At 50.7% G+C, this 17,054-nt stretch overlaps 1 long non-coding RNA gene across 2 annotated transcripts in view; it reads left to right on the top strand.

Moving 5' to 3' along the window:
• LOC118922794 (uncharacterized) overlaps positions 1-16,847 on the top strand; it is a 164,457-nt gene extending 147,610 nt beyond the window's left edge. The window contains exons 5-6 of one of the 2 annotated variants that reach the window (XR_008995752.1): positions 13,661-14,722; positions 14,765-16,847. This is a non-coding gene — a long non-coding RNA (uncharacterized LOC118922794). Of the gene's footprint in view, positions 1-13,660 lie in introns of both variants that reach the window. The other variant, XR_008995753.1, reaches the window with a different exon arrangement.
• Positions 16,848-17,054: the final 207 nt, after the last annotated feature.

Below are 17,054 nucleotides of genomic sequence, written 5' to 3'. Positions count from 1 at the left end.
TGCTGCACTGATGGACAGTGACTGCATTGGGGTATGGGTGGGGACTTGATAATATGGGTAAATGTAGTAACCACATTGTTTTTTTTATGTGAAACCTTCATAAGAGTGTGTATCAATCCTACCTTAATAAAAAAAAAAAAAGGCAGAGGCCTCACTGGCAGAAAAGAAGATTAATTAGCAACTATGTGAGTTGCATGCAAGCATGTTTTAAAGGAAGTAGGGGAGAAACCTTCAAGGCTGTATTGTATCTGGGAGGAAGTAGCAATGACATCAGTTTACAGATACCACCCAGTCTTCTGGGCTGCCCCAGTTTCAGACAGGCTGTGCTCGGGTGGTTCCCCACATTTTATACCAAGTCTCCTCTTCCGAAGCTTCTGTGAACCTCTGAACAATCCTCTGAAGAGAGCTCTTCCCACTTGACAAAGAGGAGGCGGAGGACTTTCCACCCATGGTGTCAGAAAGCCAAGCAGCCAACACTGAGAGATGAGTGCTCCTGGGCCAAGTGTGCCCATTCTCCCCTCCACTTTGTGGCATGACAGGTGTGGGGGGGGCAGGCCTGCAGGGAAGGGAAGCAGCCACTGGAGGCAAGTTCCCATGGATGTGACAAGGGTCTGCCAACCAAGAGGGCTGGGATGGGGTGCGTTGCGTGCAGACTGGGAATATTAAATTGGTTAGTTAACTGCTGAGACCCATGTTGACTACTGAGAGGCTCCTGCCTCAGGGCCTTATTGTTGCGTCTCTCTCTTCTCGAGTGCTGAATCAGTCATCATGCCCTCCGACCCTGTAGGTCCCAGCAGCCACTCCCCAGGCAGGCCTCCTACACCACATAGCTGTTCTCTGCCTTGCATCCACCTGATTTCCATCAGTGCTTCTGATGGCTTCTTGTCTGTAGTCTGTCCCGCATCGCTAGCTTACCAATTCTTTCCTGTGTTGATGTTGCAGTGTCCTGAAACAGGGCCTGGCAGAGGGCAGATGTTTAGTAGATCACATGAATGAGTGAATGAATGAATGAATGAATGAACGAACAAGCAGGTAGGTGGTGCATGAACTGGGCAGGCAAACCCCCTCCCACACACTAAGAGAGGCATTGGAGGGCGCCCAGTGCCCCATACCAACAATTAACCCTGATAAAGCAGAATAGGTGCTTTCCTTATAATAGGACATGTGGGCCTTTCTGTAATGGCTCCAGTGGGACCCATGAAGTATTTAAAAAGCAAAGATGTGGCGAACAAACTCATTTATGTGGACAAGAAGCTGTTCTGGGGATGACATTATGTTGCATTTTAATGAAAGTGACATTTCAGGTTTAGGATTGGATTTCTCCCACTACATTTCTGGTTTTGCTTCTAGGGTTTAGTGTGTTTTTTTTTTACAAAGAGACCAGAGGTAGGGAAAGCAGTTTATAGCCCCTCATGATAAAACTAGCACCAACGGCAGTGGCGAACGTCACGGGGCACTTGGAACTCGCCAAGCACCTTCCCAAAGACCCGACCTGTGTTCCCTCATTGACCCCTCACAGCAGCCCCCAAGTGCAGATGAGAAGCTAAGGCCTCTGCCACCTGGCCTCTGCCCTCGGTCTCCTTTCCTTTCCAGTCATTGCAGAAGCTCCAAGTGGGAGGTCCATTCACCCCTGGGTGTCCCTTTCACAATGTGCCAAGTCACCTAATTTTGCTCTTTCCTAAGATGTGAGGGTCAGCCTGCAAAATGGGGATGACAGGGCCTCCTGCTCCATTATCCCAGCCTGCTCTGGTCCGCTGGTCTTGGTGTGCCCTACAAATCGGGTGCCAAAGAAGCCTGGCCTTCTCGCCCCCACCTCCCACTTTGCCACATACCCCCACCGGGCCAAACCTGCTTGGCTCATTTCCACACCTGTCAATGGACTACTTGCCAGAGGGGCCAAGAGATGTCCTGGGACCATGTGCTGGGGCTCAGGGCCTGCCAGGGTGGACATCAGTAAGCTGCAGTGGCCCTGAAATATTTTTGTTACTGATGTGCTTTCTAGCCTGGCTTATGCGTGCCCGTGGATGCCATACTCCAAACTTGCTGTGCCACCATCTCCATCTAAGGGGACAAGCTGCCTCCTGGGAGTCCAGATATGATGAGAGAGGAAGCCTGCATCCTGGGCACAGCCACAGGCCACACGCAGGTGTGACTCCCCCAGCAGCTCCATAGCCAGCAGCCTGAAGGCCTCCTCCCAGGGCCCCCAGCAGGATAAGATGTTCCAGGCTCATTCCAGCAGTGTGTTGGCAGAGGCTGCCAGAGATGTGGGCCAAGACTGACTCTGCCCCTGCCTAGCCCTGAGATTTGTGACACGGTTGACGGGAAATTCTCCCCGTGGAAGCTGACAGGGAGAGATTGGCCCACTAATTCTGACCTCGAATGCGTGGAGACTTATTTTCTCTCCTCTTGAGAATGGTCGTCAGGAGATCGGGGTTCTCATCCTTTGTCTGTTCGTGTTGTGTGACCTTAGGCAGGTCACTTGGCCTCTCTGCTATGCAGTTTCCTCTCCTGCAGAAGGAGGGTGATGTCTGCATTGGACTCAAGATCAGGGAGACTCGTTTGCCTTTTAGGATCACCTGGGCACATTTTTGGCAACCAGACTCCCTTCCAGGTCAGTTACATGGGAATCCATGGGAGGGGCCCAAGGTGATGCCCTTGTCTGTGGGAGGGCTGGGAATCTGGAGTGGACGCCCCTCCCTCCCTCCCAGCGCTGACGTCTGTGGAAGGTCCTTATCTGGCCTGGGGCCCATGGGAAGAGGCCACGTGAGGCTCCTCCTCACCATATGCCCACCCTTGTGTTCACCACAGATCCTCCTCCTAACCCAAAGACAGATGTGTTTAAGCCTCAAGCCCCTGAGAGTGAAAACTGCCCACTCAGTTTCTCATCCTGCCTCTGTGGGTGTTTGGACATCAGCTCCTTGAGGGCAGGCCCTGCGGACAGGCCCTGTGGGCCCAGATTGCACAGCAGCTCACTCAGGGTCTGTGGCCTCCAGGTCGGTGTGCGCAGGCCCTGAGGACATCTGAAGGCCTCCAAGCGATGGTAACAACAAACTCCGCATTAAAGAGTGTTTAAGAGGGCGAATTCCTGCCAGTCATAAATTATCCTTGTCTGACACTGACAACTCCTCGGTTGTTGTAAGAGATGATTATTTGCACATGGGGATGAAAAATGCCCCCTCTGTTCTCTCTGCTGGCTGAGAAGCGGGGCCTCTGCCAGCTCCGGGTCACCTTGTGTCTGTTGGAGCGAAGCATCACCTTCTTTCTTGCTCCCTGCCCCTTGGCTGCTCTTCTCCTCCTTCCATTCCTGTCATTTCTTTGGCGTTTTCATCTGCAGTCCCATTCTCCTCTTCCGTCTTCACACAGTGCCATGTATTGAAATTTGCATGCTCTCTTTCTGGTCAAAAGCTGGCTTGGTCCAGACCGAGGGGAAATAAACATGATTAGATAGATCTGTTCTAGGCTGAGAGGGATGAAACCAAGGCAGATGCCAGATGTTGTAATGGTGAAATCTGGGGCAGAAAGCACTACGAAGGGACAGACCTTGGTCACAGGGGCACAGGGCACGGAGTAAGGCAGAGATGTGACCTTCCAACACTGTCCAGTGCAGCCCTTCGCAGGGTGTGGGACCGGTAGTGTTGGCATTTCTGAGAACTGGTTAGAAATGTAGGTTCTCGGGTTACATCCCAGACCTACTGCTTCAGAAGCTCCGGGGGTAGGGCCAGGGAATCTGCTCTAACAAGCTGTAACTGATCCTGAAGTTTGAGAACCATTGCTTCAACTGCATCAAGATCTCCCTTACTGTCTTAAAGTTGATGATTGTTGATGACTTGGAGATGGACTGGGGGGGTGAGGGGGGTGGCCCGCTGTGTGAGGAAGGCTTCATGGAAGGCAAAGAGAAGGGACAGGAGAGGTATTCATGGAAGGGAGTCTGCAGGATTCTCCGCAGGACTTGTGTTGGTGCGGGGGACTGTCTGATGCAAAGGAGGCTGAACTGCGGTGTTAGGAACCTGGGAGAACTGAATTCAAAAAAGAATCTTTGCTCCCAAGTATGATTTTATGCCATCTAAATGAAGTAACTCTAAATAAGTCTGCTAGCAAATGTTAAGTGAAGTAACTTAATATGTTCTACAGGAAATGCTAAGTGAAGTAACCACTTGGGTCCTAAATTGTTTCTGATAAATGGAGAAAATTGTTTCTTCCCCCTAAAACTACAGAAGGTAATATAACAAATACACTTAATAGTGGCATTTAATCCTCAGTAAATGATACCATTTTATTATATTGGCTTCTTGTTAAAGAAAATGCAGCTTGGTTCCCACCCCCACTTTGTTTACGGGGTTTCACGCATCAGCGTAAGTGGGGTCGGTGTGCTCCTTGCTGCCTCCCCTCCGCGTTATCCAGCTCTGTCTGTGTTGCTACTTGTGGAAGTAGGTTCTCCTCACTGCTGTGGCAAGGTTGCTGTCATAAGGACCCTTCCCCTCCTGGTGGGCATTGAAGTGAAGATCTTGTTTAATGTTTCCATGCACTCCTGGGGGAGAGTAAATGTTGGAAATGGCAAAATTACCTTTACATATACTAAAAGAGAGGGTTTGTTTGTTTGTTTCCAATTTAAGTGCAAAGGTCTCCAGAAAACTGCATTATCAGTTTTCCAAGACAGGATTTCTCTGTGAACTCATTCTTAATTTCTCCCTCCACACATGCACCCAGCAATGGTGGAGCAGCTGCCTGGAGTCAGACGCCACACTGGGTGCTGGGAGCAGTGTGAGCCAAATCCTGTGGGTGTGTAGAGACTACAGGGTCCGGATGCCTGGGTGCTCTGTCCTGGCAGAGAGTGGGGGCCACGGGGCAGATGTTCTTGCCACATGGAGTCTGCAGATGGGGGCCTCCCAGGGGTTTTGATCTAAGCAACTCCAACCTGCAAAAATGAATGAGTCCATCCCATTCTGTCCACCGGTTTATGGTTCACATAAAACCTGAGCTGCCTCACTGAAATAGCCACCACCCCAACCCCCGAAAGCATCCCAAGTCTTAGAACTGGCCAGCTCCCTGGATTTGGCGGACACACAGTCCACAACACACTCCTGTTCTGCTGGACACTCCTACCGAAATGGTTTCCATCCAGTTGGAGGCTTGTCTTCAGTTAACCCAGAAGTTTTTGTGCATTGAGTAGTTCTGGACTCAGTGAGGGGCACGAGGGTCATATCAGACTAACTCAGTCTTTGCCCGGGAAGTGCCCACAAGAGTGCCATAATACAGTGAGGGGCTGGGGAGCAATGAGGGGGCCTGAACCTGGCCTTGGACAGACAGAGAAGCTCCCAGGCTGGCATGGGAAGTAGACAGGGTGGGATGGTTAATTTCATGTGTCGACTTGACTGGGCTAAGGGATGCCCAGAGAGCTTGGAGCACATTACCTGTGGATGTGTCTGTCAGGGTGCTCCTGAAAGACATCAGTGTTTAACTTGGTAGACTGAGCAGAACAGACATCCCTCCCCAAAATGGATGGGCTTCATCCAGCTGACACACCCCTGCCAACATATACATTAGGCCCCCAATAAAACAAAAAGGCAGAGGAGGGATGAATTCACTCCCTCTCTGCTTGAGCTGAGACACTCACCTTCTCCTGCCCTCACAGAGGCCACTCCTGATTGGTGGCCTTTTGGACTCAGACTGGGACTTACACCATCAGGCCAATTTTCAGGCCTTTGGAACCAGCTCAAATTATAGCAGTGCCTTTCCCCATTTTCCAGCTTGCACACAACAGACAGTGGCACTTTGGGGCCTCTGCTACTATGTAAGCCAATTCCTATAACAAATCTCCTCTTAAATCTATCTATACATGAGCTTTTGTTTCTCTGGAGAACCATGACCAATACACAGGCAAAGGTGAAGGCAATGACTGCCAACGTGAGCACAGAGTCTGAGCAAGAGATCCTAGCCTCTGCAAGGATCTGAAAGAAATTCAGGGGCAGGGCTGAAGGAATAAAGGCAGAAGCTGTCCTGGAAGAGGCAGACCTCATTTTAAACTCTGCTCCCAATTTGGGGCAGAAGTGTCCCCGGAAAGGCAGACAAGCCAAGAGGGAGCACAGGACAGTTCTCAGCCCACCCCTGGGCCTGGAGTTCTCTCCTGGGTGGGGTGATGGCACAGCAGGCACCCATGCTGGGACTCCTCTTGCAACTTTCAAACCTTTCCAGCCGTAGATGGGCTCTGGGGGATGGGCAGTGAGAGGGTGCCCCGTTGGCTTCCGGGTAGAGAGAGCCAGTGCTCCACAAATGTGTGTGCACAAACCTCACACCCGTGTTTATTTATCAGGCCGTTTCAGACGCTGGCCCATTTGGTGACCAGACGCGGAGCCTGTCCCGCGTTGCTAACAGTGGGCTGGCAGGCAGGTGCTGTGCAGAGGTTCAGGGCTGCAGACAATGGGGGCTTTAATCCCATGAGCAGGTTTGATGCCAAGTCTGAAATTAAAGGATGACACTTCCCTCAACTCACACTCTTACCCGACAAACTGGGAGATGGCCTGACGTCTGGAGGCCTCAAATGTCTGGTGTCTGTCTGCTCTTGTATTTAATTGAGCTAGTGGAGGCCACAGGCTTAGGCTGTAAACTTTACATGTTTTTTGAAGCAGCTCCAGCACCTTACTTACCCTTACTTGAAATATATATATATATTTTTTACTTTAAAATGTTTTTTTATATCTCTATTTTCCCTGGGGTGTGCATCTGAATAAGGACAGAGGGTGGCTTTACTATCCAGGCACAGGTTATCATTTCAGGGGTAGCATCCACTGTAACCGTATGAGGTCCTGTTGAATAGAATAACCAGAGCTCACAGGAAGCAGCCTTTCTCACCATGGGAGGAAGAGCCCGTGGCCGGCAGTGGGGCTTGGTGAAAGGCTGAGCTGTTACACTCAGAGACAGGTTCTCTTCTGACTGTGGGTGGAAGTCCCGGGAGAGGAAATCCCAGGGCAAAATACCTCTAAAAACCGAAATCAGTCAAAGGGAGAAATAAAGTTTAAAACCCGTTTATTGTTTACAAGCTGCAGTCCAGCCCATCTCTCTCTCCTGCTCCAGCAGCAGCAAAACCAGCCCTCCCCTCCCCTCTCAGGTACAGCCATTGGGCCACATCAGAGGCAGACTTTCCTTCCAGCCAGAGCACCTGGGCCAATACCAAAGGCAAGTGGCCAGTCACACGACACACAGTAGGTGTCTGTGCCATGCCACTCTGTGGCCTTTGGGTCCAGTCTCGCACCCACCCTCTGATGGGATAGGTGGTTATTACCTTGGTCGGAGCTGCTCCAACAATGGGCTCCGTAGCCAGTAAGGTGTGGCCACAGCAGCCAGTTGCTTCTCTATCAAGGTGACCCAGACCTCCGCTCCTTTCCATGGTTGTGGCCAGGCTCCAGCCGGCAGCAAGAGCAGCAGTGGCAGAAGCAGTAGCCTTAGGCTCGGGCCACGGGCTGGGGTTGGCGTGGCCAGCAGCGGTGGTGGTGCCGCCACAACCACACGAGTGTAGACACATGTCCCTCGGCATGAGCGCCACTTCTCCCCATCATATCTAGGGGTGGCCCTCCCAAAGGTCGTACCCATTATTACAGATTTTGGCTTCAAAGGAGTCCTGTTGACTACTCCAGATGTGTTTGGGGAGAGGAAATCCTGGGGCAAAATACCTCTAAAAGACGAAATCAGTCAAAGAGAAAAATAAAGTTTAAAACCCGTTTATTGCTTACAAAACTGCGGTCCGGCCCATCTCTCTCTCCTGCTCCAGCAGCAGCAAAACCGGCCCTCCCCCTCCCCTCTCAGGTACATAAGCCCTCCTGGCCCAGATAATTACCCATTGATATGGAGATGAACTTCTCTCCACCCCTGAGGAATGATGCAAATGCACTAAAGTCATACTTCTCTTCACCCTTGAGCGCCTATTGATATGCAGATGTACTAAAGCCAGGTGAGATATTCTGGAAATATTACAATTTTACCCACAGTGGATTTCCTTCTTGTTTACTGTTCTAAGCCTGAGGAGACAGAAGAAAGTTGTAGATATACCTTCAAACTGTTGGTTGTAGGGCCTGCTGAGGGGAATATGTTAGTGTCATTGCAAATCCTGCCTCAGCTGTTGGGATGAAGGTCCATCCGAGGATGGTGTCAGAACCACCCCAGGGCTGGTTGTGTCATCGAAAGTGATTTGACACTTGCTGACCTGTTTCATAGCCAAGAACCCCCAGGCCAGCCTGTGAGACCAAAGGTCCCTGTCCCTTACCTTCTCCCTGGTGCGGCCCTGGACAGGGTGCAAAGTGGGAGCTGACAGAGGCAGCGAGAGCTTGGTTCCTGGGCCAGGAGACTGTTGGCTCCAAGGCATCATCAGCCAGGCAAAATGCCCTCTCTGGACAGCTCCCATTTCATGGGGTAGAGGGGGCAGGGATCACTCTGGATGGTAACCGTGACCCCAAGACCAGAGCCCAGGGAAAGCAGGACCCCAAATCCAATGCACAGAGGGGACTCCACGGTGGGTGTGACTGCTGGCAAGGTGGAGAGCCAGGCCACTTCATCAAGACCACAGGGCAGCTGGGACAGCCTTCCCACACTGTTCCCCGGGCTTACACTCAACCTGAGGTGGCCTGTGGGTACAATTGTAATATTTCCAGAATATCTCACCTGGCTTTACTGCATCTGCATATCAACAGGCGTTCCTCAGGGGTGGAGAGTAGTTCATCTCCATACCAATGGGTAATTACCTGGGCAACTGAGGGCTTATCTGAAACTGAGAGGTTGGGGGAGGGTTGATTTGCTTCTGCCAGAGCAGGAAAGAGAAATGACCCTAGGCTGCAGTTTGTAAGCAATAAACGGGTTTTAAACTTTATTTCTCCCTCTGACTGATTTCAGTTTTAGAGGTATTTTGCTCTGGGATTTCCTTTCCCCGGAGTTACATGCCACACAGGGCCACATGTGCAAGAATAAACTAGGTAAATAGCAGCAGGAGGTGAAAGGAAAGGGGGCTGATGATTACCTCATAATCCAACTAGTGTAGCTCTAAACTTCCCGGTAAGGAAAGGGAAAAGAAGAAAATAAAAAGGAAAACAGTGGTATGCAGCTCTTATTGTCTAATAAAAATATATATTCTTCAGGGATTTTTTTTTTCCTGCCAACAAATTCTTGGAAGAATTTATTGGCAGAACACCCCAGGGGCACATCCTCATGTTGGGAAGGAGGCCAGCTAACCTGGAGGGCTCCGGAGGGAGGAGGGTTAGGCCACTGTGGTGGTCCACTGGGCTCTGGGCTGGAAGGTAGGTGAGAGGATGTCGCTCAGAGTGAAGGAGGGGGCTGGGGAGATGCCCCCAGGGATTGGGGGTGGAGGCCAGGAGGTCACGTGCCCTGTCCCTTCACTGTCTGCATCTCCTGCCTTAGTGAGAGGGCCTGAGCCTCTTAGGGACACTGGGGAGGGGAATCCCAGAAGGGGGGCTTGCTCCCAGCCTGGGCCAGCTGGAGATGGAGAATCACAGGGTCGGAATAAGTGGTCAGTGGTTTGCCAAAGCCAGGAAAGCAGCAGGGACCTCTGGGAGAAAGGAGGGGCCAGTGAGATTTAAGAGTGTTCTGTGGGGTCCAAGCTGACAAGGTGGTGCATGAAGAGAGGGAGAGGAGAGGACGGAGGGGGTGGGAAGTGGGGAGGGGAGGCAAAAATAAATGGAAAGCTGGGGAAGAGAGCAGGGCAGAAGGCAAGTAGCCATGGGCCAGGGCCGGAGGCCAGGCCAAGCCTGTGAATCAGAGTTCTGCTATCCCTTCTGTCAGGCTCTGAGCCATTAGGCAGGGCCTCATGAAATAGAAACTGACCATGAAGGGGGACATGGGGAGTTGCCCCTGAGGGAAGCCTCAAGAGCTGGCTTCCATGGTACCCCTGGCCCTGGGAATGTCCAGGGCACCATGATGGCAGAGGGGGTAGGGAAGAGCACCTCAGGGGTACTCCAGAAAGGCATCTGCAAAAGCTTGTCCTGGGGACATAGCCCTGGGCAGAGGGGAGACATAGAAGCTGTGGGTGATTCTGGCCCACATACTCCCCTCATCCCTTAAACAAACCCACCACATAGGTGATAAAGTCAGACAAGTCTGTGGGAGGAGAGGAGAGAAATATCAGCAGACCCAGGGGTGAGATAAGGGTCTGGAGACAGAGGGTGTGAGGACTATCTGTTGTATGAACCACAGAGGAGCAGGCCATATCTCTGGGCTGCACCCCAAAGGCTGCAGTGGGGCTCCCATAGGGAGGACCCCCCGCCTGGGAGGTCTAAGGACAGACGGGTCTGTGTGGCTTCTCTGCTGCCCAACTTCCCCACCTGCCAGTGCAGCTCAAGTGTGCTTTCCCGGGGCCCCCCCAGAGCTCCAAGGCTCTTGGTCCCCAGGTGGAGCCTTCCTGCCTGGGCATTAGGTGGGTGTGGGGGCTCAGCCTGCACAACCTGAATTGGGCCCACCTTCCAGCCTGAGCGAGCATCTGCAGAGCGGTGAGCCGGCCGCTGCACCTGAACGCCACACCAGCTGCTCCCACAGAGCCTGCACTCCGCTGTGTCCACACAGTCCAGCTGCCCAGGACTGAGAGGGCGCGGCACAGTGCAGGAGGCCCACCTCTCAAGAGGCAAAGGTGCTTTAGGGAACAGAAACGCCTCTTAAAAGATGCCTAATTCCACTCCTTCCAGACTTCAGGAAGATGCTCTACCCAAAACCCAAACACACTGCAAGTGTCACTGTCCTCGCCACCTTTAAACAAGCAGACGCCTCCATCACATTACATGACCTATGAAGTCTCTCACCCTGGGTCTGACCCTTTCCCTGTGCCCGCTTCCCTTCTGTACTGAATGCAGAACAAACTGTGATTTTGGAAGTTGATTTAAATTTTTAAACATATGAGCCATTGTTTGTTACTTCAGGAAAAGAAATCGATTTTTCTACGTTTTGATTTTTTAAGTTTTATAGAAAACGGCAAATTTTCATGAGAAAAAGAAAAAAAGACCTAGTTCTATTCAAAATAGCATTTTCTAGAAACTTCTGAATTAGCCCCAGAGAGAAGGCTCCAGGTTTTGGGTTTGCCATTGGTGCCTGCAGCTGGGCATTGTCCTCAAAACCGTGACTCAGTGTGTTCGAAGTGGACTTGCACCTGCATTCTCCTCTTCAGAGATTCAGAAGTCACCCGTGGTGCAAGCCCTGTGCCCGCTGCGTCACCTCGTCCAATCCTACTGACCCAAGGGGGATCCATAGGCTGCACATGGCCAAAGAGCTCACACATGTGGGTGGACCACACGTCATCTTCAGTGTGACTCAGTGGCCAACAGATGCCTTCACAGAAGGGTGGAAAAGAGAAACGAGCAGGCTGTTCATGAGAAAACGTGATGACATATACTTTACCCTGCTGGCCAGGTGTGAACAGTCACGTCGTCAACCAAACTGGTCAAAATGAAAACGGTTGTTTCTCTGCCCGGGGAAGAGGTCTAGGCTGATCTGCAAAAGGCAGAAGCAGCTGCATGCTCTGAGCCCTTGGCCAGGGCTGGTGCACTGTCCCCATGCAGGTGCTGGGTGGCCCCTGGGCTTGGGGGTGCTCCTGCCTTTGCAGTTCCTCCTGCCACAAGCACTGGGGTCACTTGAAACTGTGCAAAATGGGAAGTCATCTGGGAAGCTGAATGTTTTGTGCCCATTCTTAGGTCTTCCCGTGACCCTGCTCTGCCAGCAGCCCCACTACCTGCTTTAGAAACAACACATGAGCTGTTATCCCAGGTTCATGGTAAAAGCAGAGGTGGGAGTGGAGGAATTAGAGCTGTGGTGGGTTTGGGAGCCCAGGATGGCTCAGGTTCCCAAGACCTGGTGCACATGCCATCATGACTGCCATCAGAGGAGGAGGGACATTTGTCACAGCTTATTTTCTGAGCATACAATGGGCATGACAGCATGACCGCTCTGCCCGCATGATGTGGAGGGTCACCTGAGAAAGAGAGATCCTCGGCCTCTGGGGAGTGGGAAGGAGCCAGGTTCAGCCACTTGGGACACACTATGTGCTAGGCTCTTGGGTCCCTCTGGGCCTGAGGCTGCGCTGGGGGGTAACTGGTCTGGAGGGAGAGCCCAGGAAGGTGAGGCTGGGGCTGTCAGCGAGCCCCTGCAAGAGGTGATTGCCATTGAGGCTGGAGAATCAGATAAAGCCCTCCAGAAAAGTAGGCCTTCCTGCTTGTGCAGTGAGCTTCAGAAGTTGACTCTGAAGCACCCCACTTTGAACTATGTTTCTTCTGTTCTCTCAATGTCCGCGTTTCTCCACCTGGCCCTTCAGCAGCTCAGGGACATAGCCCTGCTCTCTAACATGTAAAGGCTCTTGCCTCTGCCCCACCCGGCTTCCCTCCTTTGCGCCATCACCCCCCTTGCATCTCGCGTCTCCTCACTGGGAGAACTTGCCTTTGAGATCCCCCGGTACTTAGTTATTGGGTTTGCGACCTCTGAGAATTGAACAAAAGTGACCACTTCCAAAAAAGTGCACTGACATAAAAGCATGAAATGCACAATCTGAGGACAAGGAAGGCATCTTGGATCTAGTCTGAGAGCCCCTCCATCATTAGCCTGTGGCCCATGTACATATACTGATTCCCCACATTGAGCAGCAAGTGTGAAATGAGCTCCCTCATCAGTCCCTCATTAGGAAGGATCTTTCTTGAGCCTGACCTGCTTTTTTGAACTCTAACAAAGGCCATGGATTTCCCCCCGCATAAAATGCACATATCCCAAGACAGCTTTAGACTCCTCCTGAAGCCCAGTCACAAAAATTCAACTCTGCTTTCTGATGACATTCAATTAATTTTGCGTCTAAGCATCTCACCCCCTGGCCCCCCTTTCAAATAGTTCTTCCGCCATAGGGTCTCCCCTAGACCCCCAGCTGGAAATCCTCTCTCCTTCCCTGGGTTCCCCGACTCACTCTGTGGCTTCCCACCATGTGACCCCTAGGGGTCAAGGCCACAGGTTCCCAGTAGCTTTTGCATGGCATGTGGAGAAACAGCCAACGTTCCACTTTTGAATGGGGCTCATGGAAGGAGGGATTCTGGCTGTATCTTTCAATACACTGGACATTTGATCTCTTCTACTCAAATGTTAAAGCAGGTTGAGCAGTGCAGTTGGGTTGAATCGAAGTTTGCTTGTGGGATCAGACGCCTGACAGAACTAGGGGACAAGCAACTGATAATACTGCGTGAGGAGACACCCAAGAAGAGTGAGAATTTTTAATCTGTGAAGGTGGTGGATGAGAGGGCATGTACATACATATACAATATCAAAGAAATCATGAAGGCTATCAATAGCACACACTGCTTCCCAAAATTTAAAAGACTGTAGTTAAGGGGGCCTGCAAAAATTGAAAAAGACACGTGTTCTTTTGGGTCCAACACGAATCTATGTAGTGGGGAAGGAACACATATGGCCCTCATTATCCTGAGAACTTATGTAAGTCATAGACACAAATAAGTTCAAGAAAGGTTTAGAGACTGCTGAAAGAAATTACTGAAGGCCTAAAATAAATGGAAAGACATCCTGTGCTCATGGGTTGGAAGACTTAATATTGTTAGGATGCTCATATGACCCTAAACAATCTACAGAGCCAATGCCTTCCCTATCAGAGTTTTAATAGTCTCTTTTTTTTTTTTTTTTACAGAAGCAGAAAAATCTATTTTTAAATTCACATGGAATCTTAAGGGGCCCCAATATCCAAAGCAATCTTGAGAAAGAAAAACAAAGTCAGAGAGTTTGCACTTCCCAGTTTCAAAACCTAGTACAAAGCTGCAGGAATCCAAATAACTTGGTGCTCCATGAGGACAGACATACAGGTCAATGGAACAGAACTGAGGGTCCAGAAACAAACCTATACATCTATAGCTGACTGATTTTTCACAAGAGTACCAAGCTGGGACAGCTGGGTTTCCACATGCCAAAGACGGAATACAGACCTCTCTCTTACACCATAAAAATTCGAGTTAAAATTTGACCCAAATGGATCAATGATCTTAATATAAAAGCTAAAACGGTAAAACTTTTCATGACATCATATATGGCACTGCGTTTCTAGATCTGACAACAAAAGCATAAGCACCAAATAGCTTGGACTCCCTCGAAATTGAAAACGTTTGTGCCTCAAAGGACATTATCAAGTAAGTAAAAAAGGCAAACTAGAATGGAATAAAATATTTGCAAATCATCTATCTCCTAAGGATTTACTATCCAGGCTACATAAACTACTCCCTACAATGCAACAACAAAAAGAAAATTCAGTGAAAAAATGTGCAAAAGACTTGAATAGATGGTTCTCCAAAGAAGATGTAAGCTGGCTAATGTGCACATGAGAAGATGCTCAATGTCATTAGTTATTAGGGAAATGCAAATCAAAATCACAATGAGCTACCACTTCACACCCACCAGGGTGGTAATAATAACAGTGCTAATAGTAACAAAATGGAAACTAACAAGTATTGGAGAGGATGTGGTGAAATTAGTGCACTGCTGATAGGAATGAAAAATGGGGCAGCTGCTATGGAAAATAGTTTGGTGGTTCCTCCAAAGGCTAAACATAGAATTGCCACTTGACTCAGCAATCCCACTCCTAGATCTGTACACAAAAAAACTGAAAACAGACACTGTATGCCAGTGTGCACTGCAGCATTAATAATACCTAAAAGGTGGAAACGATCCAAATGTCCATCAACAGATAAGTAGATAAAATGTGGTTTATCCATACAATGGAATATCATTCAGCCTTAAAAAGGAATGAAGTGCAGATACGGGCTACACCATGAATGAATTTGAGAACAACTGTGCTAGCTAAAATTAGCCAGACACAGAGGACAGACATGAGATGATCCCACTTAGATGAGGTACCTAGAATAGGAAAGTTCATGGAGACAGAAAGTAAATTGGTGGTTACGGGGGCTGAGGGAGAGGGTAGACCTGGAAGTTATAGTTCATAGGCTCAGGGTTTCTGTTTGTGGTGATGAAAAAGTTTAGGAAATAGTGGTGATGGTTGCACAGTAGTGTGGATGCACTAAATACTGTAGAGTTATAGACACCATGTTTTAAAAGACAGATTTAGAGAAATGTGTGGGCTATACTCCCATCACAGGTCATCAAGAACAGGGTGAGATGAACCGCTGGCCTTTGCAGGCCCCAACTGTCCCAGAGCTTCGCTCCTCACCAGTGTGAGTGACAGAACCCCACCTTGGAAGGCCCTTGCCTCAGCCATGGAGGCGCCTCTGGGATCCATGTGATCCATGGATCCTGGGATCCAGGTCGGGTGGCCTGGGTTCTGCAAGGACCTGTCCCAGGATGTGGGAACTGTAGATATTCCTCAGGCAAAAAGGAATGGCCACGTGCCCTTCCGGTGAGTTCTCAGCTGCTAGCCACTGGTGTGCTTTGGAGCATGGGACATCTCCATGCATAATATAATCACTCTTTCAGAGGAGTAGTCACAAAGGAAACTATATTAAATTTAATGGTGGGAAAAATAAAGTCTCTTACACACACATGTGCATGTGTATGCATACACACAGACACACACACCAACACACACACAGGCACTCCCTGTGAGTGACATCAGTGGCAAGTAGTAGCAATGACACCCTCCCTAGGAACACACCACTTGCATGCCTGTGGGCCCGAGCTCCTCATTGCTCCCTGACGACATGAACACCAGGCCTCTGTCACGGACCCCTGCAGCTTTAAGGCGGCTCGCGGTAGGCTAGGCAGTGCTCCCTGGCAGCATCAGTTAGGAGGCCATCACTGTGAGAGAGACCCCAGCTAGCTCAGACCAAAGAAAGCAGCACAAGGTGATGAGAGGCTCAGGGGACTTGTCTGGGGGGGAGCTGGGCTGCTCCAATAAGCGCGAAGCACAGCCCTTGCCTCCTGGAAGAGGCCGTCTCTCCCAGGTCCCAGAGGAATCGTCTGACCCTCCCTCTCTGTCTTGCTCACTGCAGATGCCACAGCCTGAGTGAGGGCCTACAAGGTGGGGTTAGGGCACACACCCCTGGCTAGGTAACCCAGGGCAAGGAGAGAAAGGACTTTGCTTCCTAGACTTCCATGGTGGAGAGTGGCATCTATGGTTCTTCTCCCACCTGCGCTCAACACTGGAGGGGAGAAGTCATCCGCAAAGGAACCTGGGGGTCAGCAAGTAGCAGGGGGGATGAAGGACAGCCCAAACCCTAGTCCATACATTAAACGCAGGTCCTCCCTGTTAAACATCCAAATGCCATAGACTGAGAATCAAGGGTCAGGACCAGCGAAGGCTTTAAAAATATTTCCTCTCTAGGAATCTTAGGATATGTTGTGCATCTGGAGAGGCTGGTGGAAAATCTGTGGGCTAAGGAGTTCAGGCTTCCTCTGCTCTCCACAAAGAGCAGACAGCCCTGCTTCCTTCCTCTCCAAGCCTCAGCAACTGCAGCTGTGAGCCCTCCCCACTGAGGCCAAGTGGGGCCTGCTCCCCTGTGTCAGCCTGCATGGACCATGACATTCACCCCCTTGCAGAGACCGTGGCATCTGGTGATGTCATCCCTTCTCCTTCTGCTGCAGATCACAGGGACATAGAAATGACTCTCCTGGAATGAGTGACAGGTGCAACTTGTTCCTGGTCTCAGCAGCCTGCATGTTGGAGCTGGTGCCAGGTCAAAGGCAGGCAGGAAGCCAAGAGATGGGTCATGGCCCAGCTGGCAGAGAAGGGCACTTGGCCCGGGGTGGGGGTGCATGGCAAGTGGGCCAGGGTCGGGCACAGTTCCCTGTGGTAAGTGCTGCAACAGTGGGCCTGAGGTCAGTCACACAGGGAATTGTTCCAGCAGAGGCGTCAGGCCAGGCCCACAATCAGGAGTGGGAGAGGAAGTGGGCTGAGTCCAGGGCAGGCCTATCATGCCTGCAAACAGACATCTCTTAGCAGATGAGGAAGTGGGTGCCACACTCCCTTGCCCAAGGCACAGCAGAGCCAGGTTTGAGCTCCAGTCCCTCTTGGTCAGGTGGAACCAGCAGTGAGGATGTGAATGGTGAAGGGGTTGGGGGGGACAATGTGGGGACCC

The sequence above is a fragment of the Manis pentadactyla genome, chromosome 2 (assembly GCF_030020395.1).
Source record: "Manis pentadactyla isolate mManPen7 chromosome 2, mManPen7.hap1, whole genome shotgun sequence".
NCBI lineage: Eukaryota > Metazoa > Chordata > Mammalia > Pholidota > Manidae > Manis > Manis pentadactyla.
This window is presented reverse-complemented; position numbering and strand designations above follow the sequence as displayed.